Source organism: Protopterus annectens, chromosome 12.part0 (genome assembly GCF_019279795.1).
Source record: "Protopterus annectens isolate FY-2018-M chromosome 12.part0, PAN1.0, whole genome shotgun sequence".
Taxonomy (NCBI): Eukaryota; Metazoa; Chordata; order Ceratodontiformes; family Protopteridae; genus Protopterus; species Protopterus annectens.
Genome location: NC_056746.1, coordinates 389,745,306 through 389,768,304, shown reverse-complemented (window position 1 = coordinate 389,768,304; position 22,999 = coordinate 389,745,306). Strand labels below are relative to the sequence as shown.

At 37.5% G+C, this 22,999-nt stretch overlaps 1 protein-coding gene across 3 annotated transcripts in view; it reads left to right on the top strand.

Moving 5' to 3' along the window:
- The first annotated feature begins 6,491 nt into the window (after positions 1–6,491).
- SLC29A4 (solute carrier family 29 member 4) overlaps positions 6,492–22,999 on the top strand; it is an 838,710-nt gene continuing 822,202 nt past the window's right edge. For 2 of the 3 annotated variants that reach the window (XM_044089484.1, XM_044089482.1), the window contains exon 1: positions 6,493–6,995. The gene's annotated coding sequence lies outside the window, so the exon portion shown is untranslated. Of the gene's footprint in view, positions 6,996–22,999 lie in introns of all 3 variants that reach the window. The other variant, XM_044089483.1, reaches the window with a different exon arrangement.

Sequence of the window (22,999 nt, the reverse complement as noted above, 5' to 3'; positions counted from 1 at the left end):
CAGTTTCTCTGTTTATAATCTTTCTTCATATGTTAAAAATCATGCATCTTCTAATAAAATTACTTCTAAATAACATACACTTTACCACTCAAAAATCTCTGTTCTTCTTATTTTATTCATAATACTATCAACATTTATAGAAAACACTACATTTTTCATATACCCTTTCCTGAGATTTATAGTGTCATAAGTTCAACTAATTATTAGTAGCTTTCTGTGTAGGCCATTCTAAGCCTAGCCAATTTCTCTTCCAAAGGTGAGACTCAAACACTGTACCCTGTGTCTATGAGTGAAACACCTTAACCATTACATCACCCCCAATCACTAGCTATATATTCTTGTTCATCCATTTCTTTCTTTTGCACTTATCACTTTAAATTCTTTTTCTTTTACCCTTTTCCCTATAGAAATTTTTTTTATTTTACTACCTCCAATCTATATCATCTTCATCACTTATTTCAGAACTTTCTTCTATGTCCTCTTTAGTATTTTTCTCATCTAATGTTTCTTCTATTTCTACTATTTCCAAATTGTCTTCTCTTTGTTCATTTTCTTCTCTTTATTTTTCTTTATTCTTATTTTCATTTTTGCAATCCATCCATAAATGTCCAGTTTTGTTACATTTATGATATCTCAATTCACATTTTGCATCATGTCCCATTTCCCCACAAATATTATATCTCTTTTATCACAGTTACTTATCAAATGTCCTTTTTTTCACAAAAAGAATATTTTTTGTTGTCTCCAGTATTTTATGACACCCCATTTCCCGTTCATATGTATCAAGCTTAGTATATGTATATTTTTTCTCTTTCTTTTTTAACACAGTATTACAATCCTATTCACCATTCCATAACCCCTTTTGTCATGAACTTTTGCGATGTCCAGTACTTCTTTACATATATTTTAAAATGTCCTTTCAAATTCTGTCTTTCCACCTCTGTATGAAGTTGTACATTAATTTTCTTTTTTGTTTCCCTGTTAAATACTTTTAACACATAAATATTCCATGGGTTACAGTCTTTCTATTTTTCATATTCTCCAAGAAAATTTTCTATTGAAAAAAATTCTCACATATAATGTCACAACATGTCTCTTAGTTAATAAGAATAAATGCTCTTACCTCGTGTTTTTACACCAAAAGGAGCTATTACATCGTCCCTTGTTTCATACTTGTCCATTACTTTGTCTTCTTTACTTTTGAATCCTTATCACATACTTCTGTTTTTAATTTTCTTCTGCCTTCTGTTTTTCTATTCCCCCTTTGCCTTGTTTTATTTTCGCTGCATATGTTTTCTTTTTCCTCTCACCACTGTTCTTCAGGATTGGCTCTGCCTACTCCTTTTGTATTTTTTCCATACTGTCCCACAAGGAGACATCTCCTTCATTTTCTGGCTCACTTTGCATCACCATTTCTTTAAGTAAATCATCCTGCAACCTTTCTGACTGGAGAGTTTTAATTATGTAGCCATCATTTGCTGACCCATCTCTATCAAATGAATTTCTTTGAAAGATCTCCACAGAATCCTGCACACATTCGCCAGTTTTGAAATTTGCTTCCACCTCCATTTTTCTCACCACTCAATTATCTCCTTCTGTCTCCATCTGCCTCCATCTTTCTCTAGGCTACCTCTGCCCCATAACAGAAATAGGAAGCGCTCATGCAAAATGTGTTCCACTAAGAATAACGATGAGTAGGGGATTTTTATTTGTCTGTATGTATATATATATATATATATATATATATATATATATATATATATACACACACACAATTCATATTTTACATATTTACAATATTTACATATTTTAACATAATTCAATATATTTATATTTCCATTTTAAGCATCCCCCACTCGTTTACTCACAACCAAAACCATATTTTTCCAGTATTTTTGTCAATGTGCATTTTCCATTATGTCTGATTTCATTACATCTTTTATTCCATATAGTTCATGTTACATAGAATATGATTCTGCCCATTTTCTTAGCTTTATTTTGGGATCTTGTCCCATGAAACCCATACTTTATCATGTTCATGTTTAACATTTCAAAATTTAAATAGTTTTTAATCCAATCTGTTTACATACTTTTTTCCACAATTTTTGAATTCTCTCACATTAAAGAAAAACATGTTATGTAGTTTCTAGTTATTACATTTATTATATATTCTATCCTGTTTTCTCTTGTATTGCATATTTGCACCCACTGGTAATTTTCCTATGGACAGCCTCCACAAAAAAATCACTGCATTCTTTTATTCTTTTATAATTTCCGTACCTCGTCATTATTGCGTTTTTCTTGTCTATCTCTAACTATTTCCATGGATCCATCAGATAAAAGGATAACGTTAACACACCATTCTTTTCTTTTATGTTCTTTTCTAGCACATTCTTTTTTAATTCCCACAATACAATTTTACTGCAAAATTCTTTCATGTCTTCATAACACTTTTAGTTCTTTTTTCATTCCAATTTCTACCCAAATGTCTCTGTATTTACAATACATTATTGTTTGTGTCAAATATTTATCATTTTTCATTATTCCTTTTAGTACTTTATACATACTTAAAGAGGCTACATGCACAACTGGATTTATCAGCTCCAGTTCCCCCTTGTTCATCTTTATATACAAAATTCACCTCTTAAACAGGTTCAGTCTTGAACCCCAAATAAATGAAAAAATTGTTTGCATAATTTATTTTTCATATTTCATTGGCATCATATAAATATTTGCAGTATATGCTATTTTACCTATTATTATGGAGTTTATTAAATGTGCTTTCTTTTTGTATGAAAACCTGTATGTCTTCCAGAATGTGATCATGTCTTTGATTCATTTAATAACTTTATCCCATTGTTCATGTCTGTATTCTGTCCTTCCAAATACTATTACTAAAATATCTATACTCTTTTTGTTATATTATGAAGTAATTCAGTCCCAAACGATCACGTGGATAAAAACACCAATAAATCAAAACTCCTCAAAAAACTTGTGATTAAAAAAGACCAAGGCTGAATTTAGTTGTAAAAAGCTTTATTCTTTCCTTTCGTCCTAATAAAAGACTTCCTCAGAACACCTTACAACAGCAATGGATCAGAATTTATATACCATTACACATCAAACTAATATTAATAATCCACTTAAGCAATTAAAATTATATAATAGTTAATAATACAAAATTAATAAAATACACTTTTAAAACATATGTAACATATAAAGTTTGATTGTTGCTGTTGTAAGTTGTTCTGAAGAAGTATTTTATTATAAAGCTTTTTACCTCTAAATTCAGCCGTGGTCTTTATCACAAGTTTTTGGAGGATTTTTGGTTTCTTTTCATTATATTCTATATCTCCTATAATACCTTCATACCCAAATCCTTTGCTTTTCTCTTTATTTATGTTTAAACCAATTTTCTTCAACCATGTACTCAATTTTTTATTATTTTTTTTTCCATCCAGACTTTATTTTATGAGTAGAAGAAGTTCCCTGGTGCCCTGGCCAAATTTGTCCCAGCCAGTAATAAATCAATTTATATATATATATATATATATATATATATATATATATATATAGATGTATATATATATATATATATATATATATATATATATATATATATATCTATATATAGGTCTCCTTTGAGCCATCAAAATTACACTTTAGCAAAACTTAGTTTCACATGTTTGGCTTTACAAAACTACACTACACTGAAAAGAATTCCTGGTGCAATGGTGTGGGTACAGTGTTATTAGTGGTATGGGAGTGGAGGTTGATATTGCAGATCACAGTACAGTGAGGATAAGGGAATATTCCTGTTTCCTCACCGTAATGTGATCTTGGAGTTAGTATATATTAGTAGTGGGGGTGTGGGGGTGCTGAGGGGCTTACCCTCTGCAGTAGTGAGTTTAGTGTGTTTTTTATTCATTCGGTGGTGTAGTGTAGTTTTCCGAAAGTGCATTTTCGAATAAATACACTTTCGCAAAACCGGACACTTAAAACTAAGTTTCACTAAAGTGCAATTTTGATGAGTCAAAGTAGACCCATATATAAATATATATATATATATATATATATATATATATATATATATATATGTGTGTGTGTGTGTGTGTATGTATGTATATATGTGTATGTGTGTGTGTGTGTGTGTGTGTGTGTATGTGTGTGTGTGTATATATATATATATATATATATATATATATATATATATAAAACATCTTCTGCATGGAATATGGGAAAAGGGGACTGTTAGATAGATAGATAGATAGATAGATAGATAGAAATAAGAAATGCTTCCAGCTTCAGAGCAATTAAGCTCTTCTACTGTAAAATTGTCTTTTGACATTGTATACGTATATCTTAACAGAGATGGCTCAACACAAATCTTGCACAGCACTGTTGGCATTCTACCTTGCAGACAATGTTGAGCCTTTGAAGATCATAACATCCCTATAATATAGCACATCTTTTTAGCTATCCAGCTAATTTAGATTCCACATCATTCTTCATAGCTTGTCTATCTAAATTTTGTATGGAATGCCAAATGAGATCAAAACATTTCCAAACAGGGTGTCTTTCAAAATATTTGACTTTCTGTACTAAAACTGCAGTTAGAAGATGGCAATTCATACTTTTTAAATCAGTGTCTTATGCAAAAACAAACACATCACTCCTCCACATGGGAGCTATGCCTTCAACATTCTCTGCTACTTAGCACTAATAATCTTTTATGTCACTGTTGCTATGAGATAAGGTATCCCCTTGTCTGTGCAAAAAATACAAAATAAATAAAGTGTACGAATAAATAAATAAAAGTATTTGTCTGTCTTCTTCCTTTGTCAAATTAAGAGGAAAGCACCACTTTCAAAAAAGGCTGATTTTTTTTCCAGAACAGGTGTTATAATGCTAGAATGAGCTGTTACGAAGTATGCATTCTTATTCTGATAACAGCACTGTAAGCAGAAGGTAATGAAGTCTGATAGATGATAGTTTAAAACACTGGTGTACTTCACCAAGAAGAGGATGTTGTAGTTCACTCACTATCCGATATCATGCTACCGGCAAGGGCTAAACCTTACAAATCAATGGTATATTAGAGATATTAGAAATGCAAAAAGTGCAGTATTATCATATTTGGTGAACAAATATTAACAGCTGTAGACAGCAGCTCACCCCATATTGGTATGTTTAATAGCAATATTTGTGCATTTAAATACAGTTCCCTATCCTTTGAGTAACATGTAGTAATAGTAATTAGAAAATCCTTTTATACAGATCAATTAATAATTAAGTGTCTCAACAATGTCAAAATGCATTCTTGCAGCTCTATACTTTGGCCTTGATTGAACAATTATAGAATATATAGTACATAAAGCTCCATTTAAATAGTTTCTATTCAAACACATGAGGTTCCCAACTAAAAAGATGATAAGACTAAAGGCCCTCAGCTACAGAGACAGAGTTGAAGCTCTGTTTCTATATTGTCTCTTATAGATTCCTGAACAATTATTTATGTCTAAAATTCCATGCAGATGAAGACCAACCCTTCCTGATCCACAAAGCAAGTAGCTCTACAAACACTTGAGCTAAAGCCTTGAATCTCCAAATAAATAGGACAATTTGAAAAGACAGATTTATTACTAAGTACTTCACCTATTTATGGAAGTATAATCTTCCCCCACCTACAAAATATAGAGATTATTTTGTTTCATTTAAGACAAAATCTGACAATGGACTACATATCCACAAATTCATCCTGGGCCTGACTTGTTTTACCGTACTGAAGGCAGCCATGCAGGCGATACCCCATGATAGTGGGTGAAGGCAGTTTGATTATGAATTGACTCTGCCTTGTAACCTCTATAAATCTCTGAATGGAACGGAAAAGTCAACAGACTGTGTGTGGGCAGCAGTGGCTGTGGTCTGAAAGGCAATGGGTTACTACTTGTCTTCCTTAAAGTAGACCAAATCAAGAATCTTGCAGTATTCATTCCTTTTATTGAGAAAGTTTATATCCGCACGGTGTATGAATTCTAACATTTTTGTGAGCTCATCCTTTGTAAACAAAGATGCTTTACTGACTAGAATATGCGGGAGTTTTTGAGTCACACCTTGAAATAAACAGATTGCCACAACATCTAGGTCTCCTGTCTACTTCACACAGACACGCACGCCGCGCTAAATAGTTTTACATGTTTTTCATATATATTTTTTTAATATTACTACGTTAATAAGGGCTAAAAACTCCATTTAGACATCAGTGATACAGCAGATGTTTAAGAGTTAAAATTATAGACTGCTCCTGTCCTGTAAAGACTTCGCGGGGGTGTAATTGCTCACTATGGGCTGTGAAAAAATAATGATAATAATAATAATTGAGCTCATATGATGATAAATAAAATGCCACCTACTCTAGCACCGCGCACACAATGTCCACTGTCTGCTAGGATGCCGTTAAAACAAAACACATCCGTTGGCACTGAGGATCTGCTGTGCACGCCGAATAACACAGCTTTCCTCTGAAGTGGGCTCTGAGGCTGTATGTGACTCTTGAGCAGTTGTCCAAAGCGAGTGACTGAGCTAAAGGTGTGGTGAGGGTCTGTTGATAGGACAGGGACAGGCAGTATTACTGCTACTGCCCCTTGGTAAGTACAGGCTGTCAGTAAACGCTCGATGAGCTTTCTGGATGGTGTTTTAGTGAAGAGGAGGAGGAGGCGGTAGCGGCGGGGGGGAAGAGTGCTGGCAGCATTGTGTGTGTGTATTTTTCCATCCTATGTCTCGGCGTCCTCCTTTGGTGGTACTCAGAGCGAGCACTCGCAGGTGGGCTGTGAGGGGTCCTTATCTCATGGAGGAAGACTGAATGACAGCCGACCAAAGCAAGCGGAAGCTATGAAAATAATGGCACTTACCAAGAGGCAATGCACTTAAACGGGGAAGTGTATGAGAGAGCAACACATAGTATTCGGTTGGGAGCTGCTACTACAGATCAAGAGGTAAGAGGGAATACCTGTTGGGCTGGTTCGCCACATTATAAGAAGTGCCGTAGGGAAATATAACGGGAAGCAGAAACAGATACTTTATTACTGACAAGCAGGGGAGGCAGTGCTATAGATATTCAAGCAAATTAAATATTATTAGAGTGGGATCATTTAAAGATTAGAGTGAGGTAATTTTAAGAACTAAACAGAATGCCTCTGTCCTTACTTTTGGGTAGTGCTGTGAAAACGTCCATCGGTAGCACTCAGCCAGCATTAAAACGGTGTTACTCCGATTTAATTATTTTTATATTTTTATTTATTTAGTTATTTATTTATTTTGAGGGGATGCTGCTTAACACCTTTAATAATTAATTTAAACCGTTTAGTTTTACCTCTAATCAATAATAGGTTTTAAAATGCTATTTTTTCTTGTTTTTAGTTTAGTTGGTTTTGTGTAGCTCGCCGCCTACTGTCCATGCAGGGTAGTGGTGCACGCGCTGTAATCTTCATCTCACGTTCTGAGAACATTAACGCGCGATGGCTTCGAGCCTGCGAACGGTGTGCACCGGTGCACCGCTGGCAGCTCAATGATCATAAAGTGATACGGTTCTGTGAGAAACTGAATAGAAAATAAAATCATGTAATAATTGACAAATATCAACGAGCTGAAACTTCATTTGCTTTGTGCAGTCTAAGTAAATCAAGCTGGAGTGTCATGTCTCTCAAATGGCCAGAAATTTGCTGAATTTCCTGATTTATGTCTCATATTTTTGTTCTGCATCTCGTTAGACCTGTATTTTTAGCACATTTATTGAGTTGCAGTTACCAACTAATGACAGACAGTTGATTCTGAGACTTCATATCCTTTAGATGATGCATCTGAATACAAAACATTATAACTTTATCTGTTCGTGATTTTGACCCTTTGTCCCCACATTATTTTGACTGCCCAGATTTATTGAGCAGTTAAGTTGGGAGATACGTGGAGGATCATTTTATTTGCACCATATACGATTTCATGAGCATTTGTATGCCCAGAGTAGACCAGATGGAACCTGACATTTTACAAATCTCTATGTATACTTTAAAACAATTGCAATACCTTTCTCTTACTGTTGTGTTTTAACTCTTCAGTGGAAAGAAAGCTCTGTGTGAGGGCTATGATATTTGAATTTGCTGACACACATGACATTTTTAACCGGACAGCTGAGAAGAACCATTAGCCAAGTTGATTTAATATTTATTTATTAACTAAGGCACCCAGTATATTTTCAGTAGTGTTTTGTTACTTTTAGTCATGCAAGTTATTTGGAATCTTATCATGATAATGGAGATTTTTTCAATTAAACTCAGGCCAGGCCTGTGATTTTTTTTGTTCATAACCAATTAGCTTAGCTACTGTGATATTATAATATATGGTCAGGTAATATTAGAATTACCTGTTTTTCAAAATTTAGTGTAACGCAGAAACACAGAACTACACGCTCTAGGGACCTAAACCTTGTCACCACAATAAACAGAACATGCTGGAGGGATTGATTCCTGTCCCAGGGACTTCCTATACTCTGGAACAAACTACCTATGTGTATCAAACAAAGCTCTTCATTAGCACTCTTCAAGAAAAATCTTGATGATTGGATGGGAGATAGGAACTTCACCCCGGGGATCACTTCTGTGGCTCTGCTTGACAGGGGCACAGGAAAATAATTTTCTTGGGTGGCAAAAGCCAGGGTACAGTTTACTTAGGCTTATATAGGCCCTAGGGCCAATATCCTAGTACCTACCTATGAACCTATAGGCTGTAATTTCAAGAAAAAAAAAGTGTTCAGTTCAGATATGTCTGGCCTGTTCAGTTCTGAAATACAAGCTTTGATCCAAAGACTACCTCACATCTTAACCTGTAAAGCTCTCATTCATATTTATTATAGCTAGATGTCTGTAGTCTTTTTAGATCCTAGTAAGCTTACTTTTAGATTTTGTGCAGGACCAGTGTTAACTAGTAAGTGCCTGTAACTATATTGCAGTATCGGTCTTTTGCTATGGTATAAACAAAGAAGATACTAACCGGGTGTCTTTCTCAGCAACCTCTCTTTTTTGGACCCCCTTTTTCTTTCTCTCTCAGTTTACCATATTTGGAACATTTTGTGCATTTGTTGTCTACTGAACACTACATTGTTTGCTTATTCATTCATGTACAGTTTTCATTCTACATTTGCCCCTTCTTTCCTCACCACCTAAAATAATTTACAGTCTATTTATGCTCACCCTTTCTGATTACTTTTGTCCTCACTTAAACTTGAGTGACCTGTGACAGTTACTAGTCTGAAATATTAGTCCTTATAGAAAAGTGACATGATTTATCAATTTATAGTTGATTTAGCTGAATGTATTTCAGTCTCTTTTCCCAGTCTGAAAATGTTAAGCTCGCTTTTCACAGCGTTTAACCTGTGAATTTACATTGAAAAGCTGTGTGATTGTGATTTATGTACTGTAGGCTACAGTGTAACTTTAACTGATACATTGTGTTTTGATTTTTATTTTGTCCCTTCCCTCAGTGTGATGCTGGACAAGAACTTGGATCATCTCATGATGAGATAGCAGCCACAGTTCGCTTACCAGTTAACAAATAAATACATTGAATTATATTAGATGAAAAATACAATCAGTCAAAAAATATCAATGCATTGTCCCACCCACCTTTTCTACAAAGCTGCATAATTTGTTATTGAATAGACTTGAGATTTCAGACTTTATTCATTATCATGTTTTCTTTCTGCAGTGATGTTATTTTCTTTGTTGTCTGACCAATGAAATGAGACTGGTGAATGTGCTGGGTGTTTGCCTCCAATGATGTAGCTGCCTGTTAAAATTTCATTGGTCATAATTACGAACAAACAAAACTGCAAATGTGAATGAGAGGAATATATATTCCTCCTGGGACTGTGGTATCTTAGAAGAGCCCACCTGCTATGACACATAATTATTTTAGAGCTAGTGTATTTAAGGATGGTACAACTCTCTTATGCTGGAAAGTGCAGGAGCAAAGCCCCCATGAAAATATGCTTCAAAAGTGCACAAGTTTTCCAATTTGCTCTTTGTTTGTTTGCATTATAGTTTATTTCTCAAAATGTCAGAACTCACATTATCAGATATTGCACTTTGATATGGAGCCCATATGCAGGGACAACATCATTGCTTCTGTACTACTTTGGAGCCAAGTTCTTTACTAGTGATTATAATGAAAGGGACTTTCAGTAAACAGATTTAATGAAAGGGGGTTTCAGTAAACAGCTAGATAGTCAGTGTTTCAGAACTACAGAAAGCGGTAGGTAGCCTTGTCTACTTTTAAAGTTACATTTTGTTTAACTGTTTTAGTCTTGATGGCGTTATAATGACCAAAAAGTGTGCATTTAAATGATTAGTGTTTTCCCTTGAAAATACACAGCCATCTTGTCGTATCACTACTTTTATCCAAAATTATCATATTTGCAAATGAGTCTTCTCTCCTTTTGTGACTCGGCTGCAAATCCATGTGTCTCCCTTCACAGCTGGCAGATCTTCAGATGACTGTCCTGTGATAAAAATGATGTCATAATACTGCCTTTATGTTATTCATTTCCCTACCTTGACTGAACTATTTTTATGTTTGTCAACAGCTGTCATATATAACCTCCTTCTTGTGACATTAAGGATGCTTTCCTTGAAAAAAATGCAGTTCTGTTCATAATAACGTCTAGCAGTAGTTTTCACCTTTTGACCAAATCCATAGTATATGGTTATGTCTGCCTTTATTTTCCTCAAAATTCTCATGTCTCTTTCTTGAACTGTTAGCATTCATATTCATTCATGCATATCCGCAGAAACAGAGATTGCCTGGTTAGTCTTCCCGGGTACAGGAGCTAATTATTCACTGTTTCTATCAGCTCCTGACACCTATTTTGTTTCCTTTTAGATGTCTCCCAGTTTGGGGTGTCCATAACCTGCTGTGGCAGCCTTTTTCAAATGTCAGCTACCAGTTCTATAAACAAGTATTTTTTTATGCTCAACACAAAACTAAACATCCTATCTGCCTATTATGTTATCTCTTCTTTTAAGTCTGTCTTTTCAGGGTCAGCACTTCAAAATTCACCTGCAGCACTTTGTGAAGAATTCTTGTCCTGTACATTCTTCAATAAGCAGTAAAGTCCTAGGCCTTCCCTTATTTTACCATATGCTTTTCCAGCCTTCATTCTTATCACTGTGGTAGCTTTCCTCAGCAATCTCTTGAGCAGTTAAATGTCTGCTTGTCTGCATGAACAATGGAACTGTGTGTGTTACTTTTCACTGCTTTAATACTGTGTTATATAGGGTCTATATTATAATAATGAATGCTGTATAATTGACCCTAAAATATTGAAATAGCAAAATGCCAAACACACGGAACAACAATTTTTTTCCCCAGGGAAAAAAAATCACTGACTAAGTACATAAAAAACAAACAAACAAAAAATAAAGTCACAGGCTTCACCCCCCACACTCCCCGATGTGGGAGGCTCTGCCCCCCCCAACTTAAATATACGAACTCTGAGATCGCACCACAGTGGAGGAAATGGCAAAGTCCCAAAATGGCCCAGTGATTTTTTTTCTTTTCTGTGTGTTCGGGATTTTGCCATTTTGATTAAAAAGGTTTGATTAAATAGCGTTTGCTATTTTAAGCAATCGCTGATTTAATAGGGAAGCGTTATATACTGGTAGCACCATTATTCAGCTGTATCTCATGTCTCTTCCATCTTTGCAGTACCCGAGCATCCTCTCAAAGAGATTGCCACATTTTCAAATTATACCTAAGGGTTCATAGCTGTAGCCATGATCACCTCAAGTTCTGTTTGTACTGTATGCAGTATATGGTCAGTCTGCTTTGGAAAATGTGCTCAGGTGCAGTACCTTACATTTCTGGGCAGTGAACCTCAGCTTACCTCTTTGGTCACCTTGCTATCTTCCAGATATCTGTACTCTGTATTCTATCATTATTCATATTTTAGTGTCATATGTTGAGAGGCTGACCCTGGTTTTCAGTCCCTTAGTGAAAAGGATGGTTAATCTGTCCACACTGCCTGCCTGGACTGCAAAAGGCCTGTGAGGCAGTTTACCATGTTGGTATTGTTGACAGGCTAACCTAATTCAACATTATCAATAATGTCAGTCAATGATGGAAAGCCAACTAGGTAACTGATGGAACCCATACTGTGGGGGCTGGTATTACATCTTCCCCTCCAAAAAAGAATGCCACTAGTGGTGGCCCACAGGGATCATTTCTAGGATCTCTCTCTTGTGGTGTCTACATTTCCATTGAAAATGCAGATGTGTAAGGCCTTTGTTAACCAAGTTTGCTGATGACTGCAGGCTGAGTGCTATTGTTATCTACCTTGTTGATTCTGATAGTCCAACAAGGACTGGATCAGATCATTGTCAGGTGTACAAACCAGGTGTTCAACCTCTGTGCAAAAAATGTAGTGTAGTATATTGTAGTCGTATTTTGGAAGCAAGGTAATCTTTGTTCATATCGCATAAGAAACATTCCACAAAATGAATACAATCATTGATTCAGCTTTTCTTTGACCTCCAGGTATCCGCCATAGTTAAGAGTTCAGTATACCTTCCTTGGAAAATTTCTAAGAGGGATATCATCTAGAGTCAAAAAAGCTATAATTCCTCTTTATTCATTCCTCATTATACTCTTCATCCAGCATGCACCTCTCCAAACACCTCCCTCAATATGAATGGCCCCAAAGATTTGTAATTAGGAAAATCACTGGTCTAAGCTTTTGAAGCTACCTGGAGAGATTGAAAGTTCTCTCGTTTTTTGTATACATTTTATGCCATGAAGAACTGTGACCTAAGAGATCTTCTTCATCTCCATGGAAATGGTGGCACCATGAATAATCCCACCAAGGATCTATGTCATCTTTACCACATAAATAGGGCCAGCTGGCATGATAGATCTCTAACCCAATGCACCAGTAGCATATGGAACAGACCGCCCTTGTATATCAAACAATACACTATCTTAACTACCTTTAAATCTAGTCTAGATGATTAGAAGGGTAATTGCAAATACACCCCTGAGCTATGTAGTGCGGCTGTTCTTGACTGGAGCAGCTAATACAGTAGCTAATTTATTGGGTTGCTAATACACTTACACATCTTCTGAGTTGCTTTGATTAGTCAGTGGTCATTTTAATTGTGTGTCTGTGAATCTATGAATCTATATTTAACACAAAGGTCTTGAAAAAGAAGTGACTGTTGTCATAATCCAGCAATTGCCCCTTCTCCTCCAACCCCTATTCTGGCCCTCCACCTTCTACTTCTTTTCCCTAACAAGTTCTTAGCTGATATTTTCTCTGCCTACTCAATCCCTTCCAGTTTGATAATTAATCTCCCATGGGATGTCATTGTGAAGACTGGTAGAGAAAGGTGAAGGCTACCTGCCTAGCCAGATAGAATTTTGCAGATAATTTGCAGATAATTCTGTCACTTGTAAATATGAATGTAAGCTACAGGCTTGTTGTCTTAAATGTAAAGAAATACTATTACACGTGGAACTGGAAATAATTGTGACAACAGTACACTCTAGTAAAGCATGTGGTGACCCTTTGAAGTAGACAGTGTTGACAAATGTCTAGATGAAGAAATTCTTTCTATTGTTTTAACCAAGAGTTACATGGCTAGATTTAAACATGCAAATGTATTTTTATTGCTCTGTTCCTGACCAGCTGCAAGATAACAAAAGGGAGATGTTAAGAATGTAAATGCAGTTAATGTGAAGCCTGGGAACTCCAGGAAGGTGAAAAAGAATGATATAATGTTTATCAGAACTGCAATAGCAATTTAAACAGAGAGAATCAGAAGGCATTAAGCATTTTTGTCTTGATCATGCAACTCATAGCACTGCCTCTTGCTCACATGTAAATTATCTTAGACTTGTGTTTTCTTTTAGAGATAGCTAGAACTAGAAAGGTTAGACTGAGTGTTTTTCTGTGATGTCAGAACTGTACTACTGATTTATTTTAAGTATTTCTGTGTGATCTCTGAACTCTTGACTAGCACTGCCTGTGTAGTAGAAAGTATTGTCCTGTGGTTTTAATTATTTATTATTAAATATTTTAAACCCTTTTAACTGTGGCTGATTTGTGTAGAGATAAGTTAAGCTCTAGAGTACATTGCATGTATATAAGGATCCTGTACCAAGTCACTCTAATAAGCCTTGACTGTTTAGTCACATACTACCAATTGGATAATAATATTGCACAGTAATAATTGGACACCCTTTTAAGGGCCTTTGAGTAGCTGATAATTATTATCAGGGTGGTGGCAGGGTACTACAGTATAGTCCGGGTAAAAGGGGCACAGCTGGAGAACCTGTGCCAGCCTTCCCCAGAAGTGTCTGTGTGGTTGTATAAACTCTTATCTCAAAGTATGTGTGTGTCAGCTACTTGGGCAGGGACACAAAGCACTGGTTGGACAGAGAGGGTGCTGGAGATTTTAGCTTGCTCAGCTAGGCTGAGATCTGGACCCTATAGCTATGCCAGTGGGGAGTCTTATTGGGAACCTGGAGAGCAAGGAAACGACCAGTCCCGGATTGACTGTGATTTCTGTGTGCTCTTAAGGGAAATTGCACTTTACTGTGTGTATTTGTTATCCTTTCCTCTCATATGAGATGCCTTCTCTGGTGTCAGTGGTGAGGATTGAGGCTCCTTTATTGCTGGGCCAGGGCATGGGCATCATAGTCATGTCAAAAGCCTTCAGGAAATCCAGATAATTGACTACGACCTGAGCTGGTACCTTCCATTTTTTTCTGCTGTTGTCCAGTAATAGAAGTGCACTGAGTTAGTCTAGTAAAATCATCTAGCCTCCAATCAAATTTGGAATGGATCATGGAGCCATTCTTCTGCAGATATGCACATAATCTTTCTCTGAAGATTTTTTCCATAATATAATTTTAGCTGGTATTAGCCTAATTACCTGGAGTTTCCTGTGTCCTCCTTTTGTCCATGTTGTAATGTAGAGCAATGTTTGTTACAACACTCCATGGATCTTGGAATACCTCTTCCTCTAAAATACTATTGTAGAATTTTTACAGGGGTAAGATTTCAGTATGACTCCTTAATATCTGGGTTTTGCCCTTTGTCTTCCCTTCTTGTAATTATCACTTTATTAGCTGTACTTGGATCATTCTTTCTATCTTTGAAACTCTCTCTCTCTTCCTGAGCCCTTTCCGCACTAGTACATTGCCTTCCTGCTTATTCTTTTTAAAACAGAAATGATTATAGTGATCCGGATCTTCACTTGTTTCACCTACCTTATATCCTTAACTTATGGATCATTCTTCTTTTCAGAGATTTATCTGAAGGTGGCCTTCTCCATTCCTTTAATTACCTTATAATTTCTGGATATTCCCACTCTTTTCTTGCTTTGGTCTTTTTTGTATCCTTTTACCTCCTGCATAGCTAGCTTTCTTGTCTACTTCATCGTCTCCTTTCATTTTCTCTAAGCCCTGTCCGTACCTTAAACATCTAATGTTGCTTCCACCATGAAACATAATTGTTTTATTTACCTCTTTGTCTTTTTCCTCCCATGCCATTATTTTTCTTTACCTGTTTTGATCCTTACCCACATTCTTATTTCCAGTCCCCATAGCTCTTGTTTCAATCTTCTACCCATCCCCTTGTTTTCCACCACCTTATAGTTTTCTATAAGGATCATTCATTTGAGGCTTCTTTGTTGGTTTTCAGTTGTGAACCAGATCTTTGATTAATCACTGTTAGCCAGTTTGGTCAGTTTGTTCTTTCTTCTACTCTGCTTTCCCTTTGCCAGAGCCAGGCTCTGTAGGGATGCACTATGTTTGTAAAGCCTCTTTGGTCACAACCAGTTAAGTGAAATCACATTTTTCACAGTAAATAAAATAAAATAAAACAAAATCCATAAGAAAAATATGTTTGGTGGTGGAGAACAAAGTCCCCACTGCCATGCAAGAGAAGAACTCCTGCATTCCCTACTTAAAATTACAAATTCTGAGATCACTTCATATTGAGGAGAATAACATAGCAGCCTTAACAAAATTCCAGTTCAAAAGGCTTGAATCAAAGAATAGCCTTTTGATGTACTTATTCTTGACAAATTATACAGTTCCTATCCATGTTTGCTTCATTTACCATCTGCACAAAGGCTAACTTATCCATTTCATCTCCTGGTATTTCTTTTCTGGTCATCCTTGATGCCTGAATACTCTTATCAAATCACTTTGGAACAGTGTATTTACAGAGGCCACCATTCAACCTCACCCATGGAGGAAGGGAGAGAATTTTCCAGAACTGCATCAACTTCAGAAAAGGTCTTACCCCAGAAAATTAAGAGCGTCAGTGACTATAGCAGTTTCAGGAAGGAAGTGAACTCAGGGAACTCCTCAAGGAAGCCTAGTGTTTTAATTGTTTTCATTAATTTGTTGATAATTTTGCATCTGTTGAACTAGCCAAACTTTCTTTGGTTCTGGACTTATTTAAGTAGATTGCTTTTTCGTTTATATTTGCAACTGGACATTGACATGCAGAACCAGATCTTGGTCAAATGGGACCTTAGCAGTTTAATTGACCATTGCCCTCAGCCATGCCACTATCCTTTTACTTTGCCAGTTATTTGCTGTTACTATTATGATTGCTGAATCTAATCAGCATTTGAGCATTAATAATCATATATCAAAGATGTCACTGTTAGGTAACACTACAGGCTAGAAAATTGGACTACAATTTACATTACCATCAACTACCCAGAATGGATGTGCTAAATTTAAGCTTTCTGTAGACAACATTCAGTTTCTGGAAGAGTTCTTCAGATGTTTCTATTTCTTATAAATGAGTTTAAATTCAGAGAAATAATTATAATGTTTACCATTTTAGTTTACTTAGTAGTATGGAATAACATAAAGATGAAACGACTGCCATAAGGGAAGGTTAGGTTTCCAGTGAGTTATGCTGTTTCACATTTGCAATGAATCTAACTTAGCGGTTATTTTTTTCCACAATATTCCTCCCAGACCGCTTCATATCCCATCCATTTACGCCAATCAAGACAGAAATGATTTGTGTATTCAGTTATACAAACTGTATTTAATATGCCTGTTTACATTGAGTAATGTCCTGTACCTTCCCAAACTCATACCCTATAAATTAGTGCCAGTGATCCATTTACCAAAACCAAACCTTAAACAGGATCAGAAACATATATGAGACTGTATAATTTCTGCAGGTGATGTTTAAAGGAAGCACTCTACAAAGCATCAATATTATGTGCTCACAGAAAATACACAGCTTTTTGACATGATCTTAAATGTCTGTGAGAGGTCCAAGAATGTATATTTATTTATTTACCGTTTGATAACTGGGTAGGTGGATTGGTCTATTGATCCTTTTTAGCCAGTTTGCAAGCATAATGAACTATAAAATATCCTTAGACTGGGTGTCACTCTCAATGGTAAATAAATGGGTTCATCTTGAATTTTAATGAGCAAAATCAATTTCTAATGTCATCGTTTTATGCCTCAGGGATGCAGAGTATATTGGGAAACCTAACCTTCCCTTATGGCAGTCGCTTCATCTTTATGTTATTCCATACTACTAGTAAACTAAAATGGTAAACATTATATTTATTTCTCTGACAGGAGTCCCTGTGGACTATGATGTTTGCAGATGACATTGTGATCTGTAGTGAGAGTAGGGAACAGGTGGAGGAGACCCTGGAGAGGTGGAGATATGCTCTAGAGAGAAGAGGAATGAAGGTCAGCAGGACTAAGACAGAATATATGTGTGTGAATGAGAGGGAGGATAGAGGAATGGTGAGGATGCAGGGACTAGAGGTGGCGAAGGTGAATGAGTTTAAGTACTTGGGATCAACAGTTCAGCATAATGGTGAGTGTGGAAGAGAGGTGAAGAAGAGAGTACAGGCAGGATGGAGTGGGTGGAGAAGAGTGTCAGGAGTGATTTGTGACAGACAAGTACCAGTAAGAGTGAAAGGGAAGGTCTACAACAGGGTAGTGAGACCAGCTATGTTATATGGGTTGGAGACAGTGGCATTGACAAAAAGGCAGGAGTCAGAGCTTGACATGGCAGAGTTGAAGATGTTAAGATTTGCACTGGGTGTGACGAGGATGGACAGGATTAAGAATAAGTATATTAGAGGGTCAGACCAGGTTGGAAGGTTTGGAGACAAAGCCAGAGAGGCAAGATTACGTTGGTTTGGACATGTGCTGAGGAGGGATGCAGAGTATATTGGGAAAAAGATGCTAAGGATGAAGCTGCCAGGTAACAGGAAAAGAGGAAGGCCTAAGATAAGGTTTATGGATGTGGTGAGAGAGGACATGCAAGTGATTGGTGTGACAGAGCAAGATGCAGAGGACAGGAAGAAATGGAAACAGTTGATCTGCTATGGTGACCCCTAATGGGAGCAGCCGAAAGAAAAAGAAGATTGTTTTATGCCTCAGCCTATACAAAACATAAAAAAAAAAATCACTTTTATACAGAAACATATACTTTTTAGGTCTGAAATCACACTAGCATTATATATTTATGTTTTTTGATAGCTTTGTTTAATTTTACTCTGAGCTGAAATGGAAGTTACAATTTTGTTTTCAGCTGACTTGCTTCATTTACCATCTGCACAAAGCCTAACTTATCCATTTCTTCTCCTGGTATTTCTTTTCTGGTCATCCTTGATGAATGAATACTGTGAGAGGACCAAGTTGTACCCAATAAATTTATAGAGGCTGATCTGGCCTGAATTCCACTCTAACTTCAAATGACAATGCCTCTGTGTTGCTTCAAGATATTCTTACGAAATGTTCAGGACTGGACTTTTTGATTTTCCTAGCTTCATTTTTGTTTTGGAGTCTAGCAGATTTTAATGGAACTAGACAGCAGAATCTCAAATATGTGCAAACCTGTTAGAACATGGTAGATGTATGTATTTTGTTATAACGTATACAAATGACAGAAAATACTATTTTCCGAGAAAAGAATATTATTATCATTTGTGGTTCTTATTTTATAAGAACATACCAGTGATATAATTCAGATGCACAGCAGTGTTGATAGCCTGAACAAATGCTACATTTACATTTTTGGTGAAAGGAATGGAATGGGAGGACTAGAATCCCTAAATGCTCTGAAGGCTAGTGGTACATGGCAATGAAGGGCCATTTCTTTGTAACACCATAAAGTATTACAGCAGATTTCTTAGAATAATCTATCATGGCTCTCAGCTACAAAATGCACTTAGCTGGGCATTTTGGCTGCAATGACACATACAACATTATTTTCTTGTAATGTAATTTATTCTACAGGAGATTAAAGGATGAGAGCATAAGTGAAGTGAGAAAGTATCTTATGCAGATGGGCAATACAGTTACAACTGCTAAATCCTACACAAATGCACTCTATAAGCACTTACACGAGTGCATGGATCGTGCTATCCCAAACAGAACCAAGACGCTATCCTCCAAAAAAAGGAAGCCAATCTAGTGGTCCCCTGCCATAAACAAACTCTACAACAGAAGGAAGAAACTGTTGCAAAAGAGAGTAAAATCCCATGAATGGAGGAACTTCCTGGTCAGCCTCAGTAAGAAGTTGAGATCCCTTATAAGATCCTCCATAGCTAGCTATGAAAACAAAATCGCCACTGATTCTAAGGGCAACCACAAAGCATTCTATAGCTATGTCAAGAATCTCAATGGCAACACCCAGATCTGCTCTGGGTTACAGCACAACGGCATGAAAATTACAGAACCAACTGATATTGCCAACATCCTGGCAGATAGGTTCAGTGCTAACTTTACCCCCCTCTCACCCCCTAAAGGGCTCATATCTATACAGAAAGAATGCAGAATCCCTGTAATCACATCTATGCAGGTGAAAGCTGGACTCTCTAAAACCAAAAACACAGCATCCACGGGACCGGACAACATCCCTGGCTGCATTTTACATGAACTTCAGAACAAACTGGCTCCCCACCTAAGCAGCATGTTCAATCATAGTCTCACGTCACACTTTGTGCCCACTGAATAGTGCACAGCAACAGTTATCCCACTCCACAAAGGGGGAGCCACCGCTGATCCTGGGAACTATCGCCCTATTAGCCTGACAAGCCTGGTCTGCAAGGCCATGGAATGTATCATCATGGAACTCATAAACAAAGACATTGGTAACCTCCAAACTCTGGACCCCACCCAGTTTGGGTTTGTGAAAGGCAGATCATGCCTTCTGAACCTGACCGACTTCTTTGAGGTAGTCACCAAAGCCGTAGATGAGGGTAAGGTGGTTCTCACAGCCTATCTTGACCTCGCCAAGGCTTTCGACATCATCCCCCATTCTAGAATTATAGCTAAACTCATTAAACTTGGTATAAATCCCTACATCACAAGATGTGTTGCCAACTGGTTCACTGACAGAACCCACACTGTAAAAGTTGCAGACTCCAAATCTGACTTTAAACCAGTGACAAGTGGAGTACCACAGGGTTCAGTCCTGGGACCTCTCCTGTTTGGTATCTACTTCTCTGAAGTACAGGCTAACACAGAAGGCCTCTGGCTAATGAAGTTCACAGATGACTGCAACCTAGGAGCCATAGTCATGTCCCCAAATGATGTGGACATCCTACAGAAGGGCCTCACTGAGACAGATGCCTGGTGTCAGAGGCAAGGCCTCAAGCTCAATGCCAAAAGTGCATTGTCATCCCCTTTGGCAAAAACTCTGTACCCATGAACTACCACATAAACTGCAGTCTCCTTAATGCTGAATGTGTGATAAGAGACCTTGGGACCTAGGTAGACAATAGTCTCTCCTTTGATAATCACATCACCACAGTAGTCAGGAAATCCTTCTATGTGCACACCTCATCACAAAAGACTTCTCATCCAGGAAAAAAGAGGTCATTGTTTCCCTCTACTCGGCACTCATTAGACCCATTATAGAGTACAACACCCCTTTTGGAATGTACCTCACAAGACATCTGCAGCAGCTAGAAAGGCCACAGAAGTACCTCACAAAGAGGATTACTGACCTCAAACAGATGCCCTACACTGGCCCTCTCAAAATACTCCAGCTTTACTCTTTAGAATATCACCTGCTCTGAGGAGATCTCTGCCTAACATATAAAGCTATGTTAAACCCAGAGCTGTTGGACATGCTACACCTAAAAAAATCCCAATCCCTCCAAGCCACACACTCTAGGGACCTAAACCTTGTCACCACAAAAAACAGGACATGCTGGAGGGATAGATTCCTGTCCCAGAGACTTCCTATAGTCTGGAACAAGCTACTCATCCTATAGTCTGGAACAAGCTACTCATCTAGTCTGGAACAAGTTACTCATCTATGTCAACTACCACCTCAGAACACATCACCTGCAACACATAGACCTCACAGTCAGAGTGTCAAACAGTCACAGCCCTTAAGGCCAAACAAAATGCCAGACACACTAGTCATTGGTGACTCCATAGTCAGACACACTGACATCCCGCTCACCAGACTGAGTAAGGAGAAGGTCACAGTAAGCTGTAGAATCCGCCACATAATGCAAGCACTCAGGTCTCTCAACAGCAGGTACAAATATGACTCAGTCATGACTACATGAAAAGAGACATTGAGGAGCTCTCTGATTATGTAGCCCAGGCAGGTATGACTCTGACCTTGAGCAGTATCCTACCTTCACCAAGAATGATGCCACAATACAGAGATAAGATGATCAGCTTTAACAATTGGCTTAAACACTGGTGTCATTCAAAGGGGATCCAGTGTCTGTCTGCCTGGGATGACATGCTGGACAAGCCACGAGACGGGATGGCTTGCACCTGTCACCCTGGGATTCGGATATTGGCAAGGCTCTTGCCACCCCCATAGTGCCTTTTTTAGGCAAGGCTCAAATGCTAAACCTACCACCCTAGAACACAAAAAAGGAAAAAAACTAAGGGTAATGCTGCTCAATGCCAGAAGTCTGAATCTCAAAATGCCCTTCTCAGTATGGAGAACATCGATGTCTGTGCTGTGACAGAAACCTGGTTCAAGGCTCCTGAGAGCACCCCAGCACTATCAGGTTTTACCTCATACCATCCAAAATCCGGACAATACCAAGAAAGGAGGGTATCCATATTCATCAAGGACACCCACACCTCAAGACTGGTAGAGACCATCCAGGTGCAATTAACCATAGGCAAGACTGCTCTGCAAATTGTAGCATGTTACAGGCCACCCTCACAAACTCAGGAACCTCACATGGCCTTCCTGAAAACACTAGAGGGGATAAATGTATCACCAAACACCATCATACTAGGTGACTTCAATTACCCTAATATAGACTGGGAACACTACTCAAGCCCAAACACCCTAGCCCAAAAGTTCCTGGAATTCATAAACTCAAATGCCATGGAACAACTAGTTACCATCCCCACAAGAGGAGATAACATACTTGACCTCATCATCACGAACATGGGAGCACAATGTTCAACACCGAAGTATACCCTCACTGGTGAGATCAGATCACAAACTAATCGAGGTCCTCATCCCACCCACCTGAAATAAAAGACCACAGTAAAGAACTTCAAGCTGCTGAATCACTTACAAATGCCTTCTACCAGCACCTGCAGGACTGCATGGATAAGGCAATCCCAAGCACAACAAAGACCCTTTGTACCACAGTCTGGTGGACCATAAACAAACTCTACAACAAAGGGAGGAACAAGATAGAGCAAAATCCTTAAAAGGTAAGACACCCTTGATCACTATAAGTAAAAACTAAGAGGTCTCATAAAATCATCCAAAGCAAATTTTGAGAGAAAAATAGCTAAAGACTCAAAAGACAATCATAAGGCCTTCTTCAGCTATGTTAGAATCCTGGGAGGAAACTCCCAGATATGCTCAGAACTAGTTCAAAATGATGTGAAGATTACTGATCCTACGGACATTGCCAACATACTGGCTGACAGGTTCAGTGCAAAA